The sequence below is a fragment of the Danaus plexippus genome, chromosome 5, assembly GCF_018135715.1.
Source record: "Danaus plexippus chromosome 5, MEX_DaPlex, whole genome shotgun sequence".
Taxonomy (NCBI): Eukaryota; Metazoa; Arthropoda; class Insecta; order Lepidoptera; family Nymphalidae; genus Danaus; species Danaus plexippus.
The window spans coordinates 2244356-2252849 of NC_083539.1; positions in this window are offsets into that span (position 1 = coordinate 2244356).

Sequence of the window (8494 nt, forward strand, 5' to 3'; positions counted from 1 at the left end):
CGTAAAAATATTTAAATTTATTTAAAAATTAAAAAGACAAAACTGTTTGTTATGTTCTTGTTCGGTTAGTGGTTCTAATTAATCAAATATTGAGTCACTTATGACTTCCAACAACTTGCAACAAAATAGTTTTTTTTCATTCTGCATCTCTCTATAACGATAACCTTAGCATGCTATTTACTTGACTAGGTTAAAGGAAAAATCTTACTTATACCTAGTCGTTGAAAAGATGAGGCTGACTTATTGATGCCTTTTACTGCTTTATAGTGTCATTATTATATATAGTTGCAAGAAATTTTAATAAAACTAAATTCAAAGTAACCAACAATGTCGGTTAATATGACATTGAAGAAAATATATTTGATACAATTTTAGTTTTATATTGGCTTTATTACCATCGGTATCACGTATTTAATAAAATATTTCAATTCTATAGAAATGACAGTCGCCTTTTTAAAGTCCCAACTATAAACGCTCTAATTTATTTTGTACAGAGTCGAGTGGAATCATAAATGAGGCGACAGTGACTTTTGGGTGCTTTTCTTTTCACAGTAATCATAGAGGGCTTCGTTACCGCTGGGATTAATTGTTTTTAATAAGGTTCTAAGCTAATTTTGGCATGCATCTCGCTGAAAACTGGAAATATAAAAACATTTCTTCCCTTGCCCCACTATTAAATACACACACATATGTATATATTTTCTAAAAAGAAAAAGTAATAATTTTAAACAAAATTACAAAGCAACCAAAAGTTCACCCAAATTATAACAGCTATTAAACTTTTTAAAACATAAAATTATCTTTTTAATGCAAAATTAATTACAACTTCAAGTAATTTTTAACCGTTATCACCTTTATAACAAATCACTCCAAACGTAAGTTTAATTAAAGATGTCATCTGGTATAGGGGATCTAAATTAAAAATCTCATTTTCATTCGAGATAATGATAAAAGATTTACTAGTGGAACGACTGGGCCCAGATACTTTATACAAACACGAATCGCTCTCGGATTTACTTGCTCGTAACATTATTCGCAAATCACACTAATCATACCTATTTCCTTTAGTTGAACAGAAATGACATAAATAACGGCAACTAAAAACAAGCTTAGGGATTTAAATCCTTAAAATTGTAGTTTAAAACAATTTGTAATGCATAACTTTCAAATATTCGTTTTATTTGATGGGCTTAGTTTCGTTGAATAAAAGTCAATAGCATTCATTTTATGCATATTTTATCGCGTACATACATACAGATAGCTGGTTAAAGAGAAATGTCATGTTAAGATCGGATTCCTTTCCTCTAAATAGTAAATAACATACACTCCGCACTATAAGCACAAGGAAGCATCATGAATAAACAAAAATTAATTTGATTTTAAGTGCCTTCCCTCGAGCGGCTCAATACTCAGCAAGTGTTTCAGTCGGCGCCGCAACATCTATGCCAAGATTAATTGCCGGCGCGAATTCGAACGAGTTGGCTCAAAAGCTTAAACATGAATCTGAGATTACGCAATATGATCCAAGATGAATTTAGACAGATCCGTTTAATCCGCTCGGCACTTCCAATGGATTGCTTTAATATATTTATGACCTCCTTAACAGTTTTAAGGGCATCACGGTTGGAGGCGTTTTAAGAGGAATCACGTTCATATTACAAATCCTATACTAACCGTGGATTGTTTATTTATATTTAATTGTTTTTAAACATTTTTATCTAGAAATATTTAATTAAATTTTACAATGATGTTGGTCAAACCAACATAAGGTTTACATTTATGCATAAGCACATAAACATGATTGAATGTCATTTGGATACTTTTTTATTCATAACGAAGGCTTATCAAAATAAACAGGCATGTTGATGATATTGTTTATGTTAAATTAAATATACACGAACTGTAATTTAACTAATTAATACATATCCTATCTGAGTAAACATTCCATTTTTAAATGTACTTATAAAATTTTTAAACATCACAGTTAAATTTACTTGGAATCGCTGTTGAACATGAACTTACTTAACACAAGTTTTCATAGTTTGGATGCGACATTTGTTGAGTTCTTAAGTTCTTCTTTAGTTGAAATACTCGTTCTGTATAAGTATATATAATTCAAGAGACTTCATCATCGTTCATTGCCTATCCATTTTATATATTTCTCTGTGTCTTAATACTTGTCCAAAATAATTTCTCTCTTTATTGATTAAGTTTAGTATATATCTTACATTCACCTTATAAAACCGTTTGTTATGTCCATTATCGATTTATATCAAAGATTCGTAGTGCATGCCAAGAAAGTCGTTGAAAAGTAATATTTTTTTTTATATTTATTAAGCCTTAAAATATGACACAAACTTTTTAATATAAATAGCAGGCCTCCTTTTTTACAGTTCTTACAGACGGGTACTTTACTCAGACAAAGTCCGGTATTAGAAGTCTTTACGACTCAAAGATTCGATCCTCTGAAATGAAAGATCAGACCGAAAGAAAAACACTGAAAATCGAGGTTGACTTTCAAGAATAAGGCACTCGTTAAAGTTCACGAGTGCCTTAAAAACTTTGACAATAAATCTTGTTGCCAGTTTTATTAAAAAATATTCTAAATAGTCCAAATAAAATTATTCAACTTTCTTGCTTCGAATTAAATGTTAATTACATCATATAAATTTAAATAAAAATACTATGCTTATTTTAAGCTAATTTTTGAGGTGTCATACAAAAACGAAAAAACATTTAGGAACATATTTTAGGAATATTTAAAACTATAAAAGTAATTTTCAATTAATATAAGACAAGATAATTAACAGATTTAAATTGATATCTTACAGTTTGTTAAGCTCTGTGGAAAATCGTGATGATAAAAATGACTAGTCTTTAAATAAACAAAATAATTTATGGTAAGCACGAAAATACAATTGAAGGATGTTTATATTGAGAGAAGACGGAAAATGTACTGTATTAAACTTATTATTCCAATGTTCTTGAAGATACTCCGATTCAAACAAGTTTTCCTTCCTTTTTTGCGAGTTGCCAGAAGCAGGGAATTTTTAATTAGAAAAGTTTTTTTCGGCTCTCACATTATTTTCTTTGCCGTCAAAGCCTCACAACATTATGTTAAAAAATTTATAATAGAAATAAATTCATTTAAATAAATAAAAACAATTTGTTATACACATTCTAAAATTCTTGATAAAATATTGTTATTTTAAATTCTATTTTAAATTACATAATAGAAAAACATTATCTCTGAATGGTAATTTATTCTTTTTTTCTAGAAAATTCCTCGTCAGCTCTATGATTGTGAGGGAATCTGTGTCATTTTAAAATAGGTTTAGTTTGAATGGTTTCTAAGCGCTTGTAAACGGGTTCAACGTGTAATGCTATTATTAATGACGACATTCTCCTAGCGATTGTCGTAAATATTATTATAAAAGACGTCAATATGTATTTTAGACTTTAAAATTATTCCAATTTAAGAAACCTCTAAGCACTCCTTTGCAAGTTTTACCAAAATTTAATTTCTTTTACGTCGAAGGAAATATGAAAACAATCACTCGCATTACTTTAATGTGACCGAACAGAATTTAATTAGAAATCAATCATAATAATCATAATATGCTAGTCATATTTAAATGAAACTAATACATTTCGGATATACTACGAGGATTTTATTATTTTAAAAACTACATAATCCTGACGTTTCGCTGAAAAGTAACCGAAACGTCTGGGTTATGTAGTTTTAAAAATAATAAAATCCGCGCAGTATATCCGAAATATATTAGTTTCATTTAAATGAATGAATCTTTCGAAAGTCTTAGATCTCATTATGCTAGTCATATGTTAAGATTCACTACGGAATTAGGCGAGATTAAGAATTTAAAAAAAAAACATTCGAAAGCCACGAATCACACGTATCTTAACTGTATAAACCACTACATTTGTAGCGAAATGTGAAATAATAAATGTTGAGAGATATTTTATCAAGGAGTAAGTTGTCTTAAACTGTCAATTGTATTAATTTCGAATTAATTAACTCTATTCGTAGTAATATTTAGAAAAACATGAAGCGAAATAAAATAAGCTTGATTTTATTTTTATATTCAAACCACAACAAAACCGCATCTGATCCACATTTAATAAAATTGATGTATCAATATTAATTAACGTCAAAACAGCGCCTTAATGAACTCTTCACAAATAAATGATAAATTACTTTCTTCGACGGCAATTACCAATCATGCCTTATAAAACAGCTATTTATCACAGAGCCTAAACCACGATAAATCTATGCATCAACACTTCTCATCTTATTATTGAGTATCTAATTAACCAATTTATTACTTTCAAACATAAGATTATTATCACTGTAATTACAACACACGTGATCGAATGCGCAAGTGCTCCGATATTGGTAATAATGGAGAAAGAGGAAATATTGCGGGACAACAAGAAAGTAACAAGAAAACTATTTAGGTATGTATTTGTAAAACGTACCCAATTATATAAACGTATACGTAATTAAATATATATTTTATATACGTATATTATATTTCAAACAGAAAGTTTCCGTGGAATATCAAAATATAATGAAAATTGAAATATAATTATATAAATATATAACAAAAAGTTGAAAAATTGAGTTGTGCAACAAATAATACAATAGAACACTTAATAAAAGCCGTATGATTTTTAAACTTTCTACCGATAAAGTTATAACATATGCCCATATGTTGTTACACATATAATATTATGATAAATCACTCGCGAAAGAGATGATGCAAATAGACCCATAAACAAGTAACAGATGCGTGTCAATAAATCGTATATGTAAAGCAAATGAGTGGATACCAAATAAAAAGTTTCAATCACGATACCATTCATAATTATGTTTTTTGTTCAGGAAAGACTATCACGCCATCTCAGATATTTTTCCATATATAGTATAATCTTATAATTTTATAATCGCAAAAAAAAAAAATAGACAGATACAAAATCTCTCGACTTAGTGAAAACACCAATGATTGATATCAATACTGATCAATCAATCGTTCATTATGTTTTTAAATTATTGTACATTTTTATGAAGCGAGATATAATTTTCTTATAAGCTGATGTTAAGGCCGCTTCTTAAGTGTCTTACTTGAAATTTCAGACACTGCTGACAGTTTTTTTCTTTCCTTGTCAGGTTAGGACAGTAAATTCTAAGATAGTATTATTTTCTCTCTGGTAATTTATTATTATTTTTATATATAATTATATAGATTTGTATTAAATTACATAGACATTTGAATATACATTTAACATATCGTAATAGAAGTAATTCATCTGAAATAGTGTTGCTTTTACTTGAACACAGAATGAAGTAAAATTTATTCGTCATTAATAAAAGCATCAAGACGAACATGTTACGAACATGTTCGTCAATGTTCGAACATGTTCGTAACATTGACGAACATGATCATACACAAACATGTTGGTAAATTATTTTATTTTAGGAACGATATTGTCTGATACTTTTTTTTTTCAACTTGTAAACCAAACAACATTGAAATAAAAACTGAAAGTTTATACATATACCAGTACAATTTTACTACGTACCCACTTCAAACACAACCTATCTCCAATATGTGAAACAGTTGTGCAAGACATTGTGAATATCATTTGAAATCTAGATTTCACTTTTCATATATCTTCATATTGACAGCGATCTCTGCATTGAACAACAGTTACTCAACAGTTAGATTTCCTTACAAAGACCTTAGTCATGCCTTGCAATTAGCCGAATCACGCAAAATTTTATATTCATATTTCGATATCACTTTTTATGTGCTATAATATGATGGTGTGTGATTTATAACAATGAAACCAAGAAATCTAACTAAATGTCAGTTATAATAATAATAATAATATATTTAAAAAAATTGCATCATGTTTAGAACTAATTACAATTAAAAACTTGGTTATTTATGTATATATAGCTAAGATGCAGATAGGAATCCTTAAAATCCATTACGCTGATCTCCTAAAACATTTCGGATATCAGTGAACGCTACTGTAAGGGCACTAAAGTAAATTAGAAACCCTTGTTTCAACATCCCATTACTTTCCTATTACAGTCTCACTTATTTAAAGTGTTGTAACCCACATAATATAAGTAACCTAGTCCCCATTAAGTGCCTATGTAAAATACAAATGCAATTACTTATTTTTATATCGTCACGTATATTTTATTCAAACCCAATCCATTTTATAGAATTCTTTGACATGTTAACTTTCAAATTATTTGGCGAGGCCTTTGTAAAGAAATGTTACACAATATTACCTTTAAACATTCCTTTCTATGAAAATAAAACCTATTCCACACAAACGTGCAATGCTAGAGGCCAATGAAAGCGTATCAGATTTTACGAGGTACCATAATCTAAGCTGACGAAATATTTATGCCGTGTCTTAGATTAACAATAAAATAACATTATAATAGCAAAAAGATTTTACTATTTCATTAGCTTTAATTCAATTGCTTTTCACTTACATGTGAATCTCGAAATTATAATTTAACATGTTATTTGTGGCTGGACGATTTTTATTATATAATTATTCATTAAATTATGATAATAACATACAATAACTGTACAATATATAACTTAGTAAAAATAAAGCGCAAGATTTTTTTATTTTTCACATCATATTCATCTCAAAACACGTACTATGAGAATAACATAAGTAAATAATATTATTAAAAATCGTTTTTAAGTAATCAAATAGTAAGTCCCAGTAACAAAAATCGAGTATTAGACAAGCAGATTACTTGGCCATTTGTCTGTCCACGCTTCCTTATAAGCGCAAGTCATGTCTCTTTATGGATTTAGAAATTTTATAATTCATCATACATCTTTCACTACAAGAAATCTCTGTTACGTGTTGTGTAAAGTCGCGTCATGTTCCAATGAAAAATTATGTAATTTATAGGAAATTAAAATTATAATACACCCAGTCAGTTGTCGAATTCATACAGAGTGAATGTTTAATATTCGCGGATAGTTAAGACTTAATGTTCCAATACACACATAGATTTATTCCTCGTTACAATTTCAATTAAGTTACGAAAGAATTATTCTTTTATAATATAGAAAATTTTCACTTCTATTTTTAAGATTTCATTGATAAATTTTTGGATAACTAATATTACACCAATATTAGACTCGTCTAATGTAGAATGATAAAGATACGACGAAAAAGATAATTAATCAAACAAACATAAAGAAAATAAAAAATTTTGGTTAGACATACAGAAAAGAGCTCTTTCTCGTTTTAATTAAAAAAACTAGATGTAGGTATACATATCTTAGACATTTTTATGGCTGTGATAATATGGGAAAAGTAATTGGTTTTTCCCATTTCAACAAAGATTATGCAATTGAAATTTCAAAATTCACTAGTTTTTAACATCACACATCCGGAACACTTCATTGCATTAAATCACGATCATCTCGTCTTCACATCCAAATTGCATATCATCGCGTGACACGTTCGATAACAGATAATAATTAAATTTAATAGTCCGGACAGCGGACTATTGCAATTCACGTGTAATTTTAAAGCTTTCAATTGATGTTTATGACGAAATATGTTACTCGTCTTACATTAAAAATCATATTCGATTACTGTCAAAATTATTTTTAGTATAAGTTTCTAAAATCAACTACAAAACAATTGAATTGCTATTTAATGGGTGACGAAAAAATATTTAAAATTATGGAAATCTTATTATCGCATAGGATCAGGGAGGTTTATCAAATTAGTGCTTAAAGCCTGAAATAGCTTTTTTTTGTATATATTGTTGTTTTATATTATTGCGATGGACTTTACAATATAACAATATATTAGAATAAAAAACTGATTTTTTTCCATAACATTAGGACAAAACCTAAATTGTTCATCTCGTAACACAATCTAATTCGCATATAAAATAACCTATTATTTAATTACACAAGAAACAAATCAGTTAAAATGATTTAAGTTGTGAAGACCGAGCGTTTACAATTTTTGAGTAAAAGTAACTATTTCAACACCTTTTATTAATATTACATAAAACATCGTATAAAAACCATACCAAGATTCCATTGCTGTGGCTAAATAGAAAACCGTTAACCCATTCTGTCTGAGAACCGATAATATTTTTATTAAAATATTAACTGTACAGCGAAGCTTGTCCCACACAATTGTATTTACGGACGTTAAGTATACTTAGCGAAGGCTTTAAAACAACTTTGAGTTGTAAAAGCTGAGAAAAATTACCTTTTGTATTGTAAATAAGTAAAAACAAATATTATTGAATGATAAAAATGGAAGCTATTTCTGAAACTGGAATATATTTTAAGCTGTATTTCATCAACGGTTTTTTTATTCTATTTAAAAATACCTCCCAAAATATCCAATCAAACGGATTGTGGGTGATGCTGGTGTAACAGCTCTGTATATAGGTATTTAT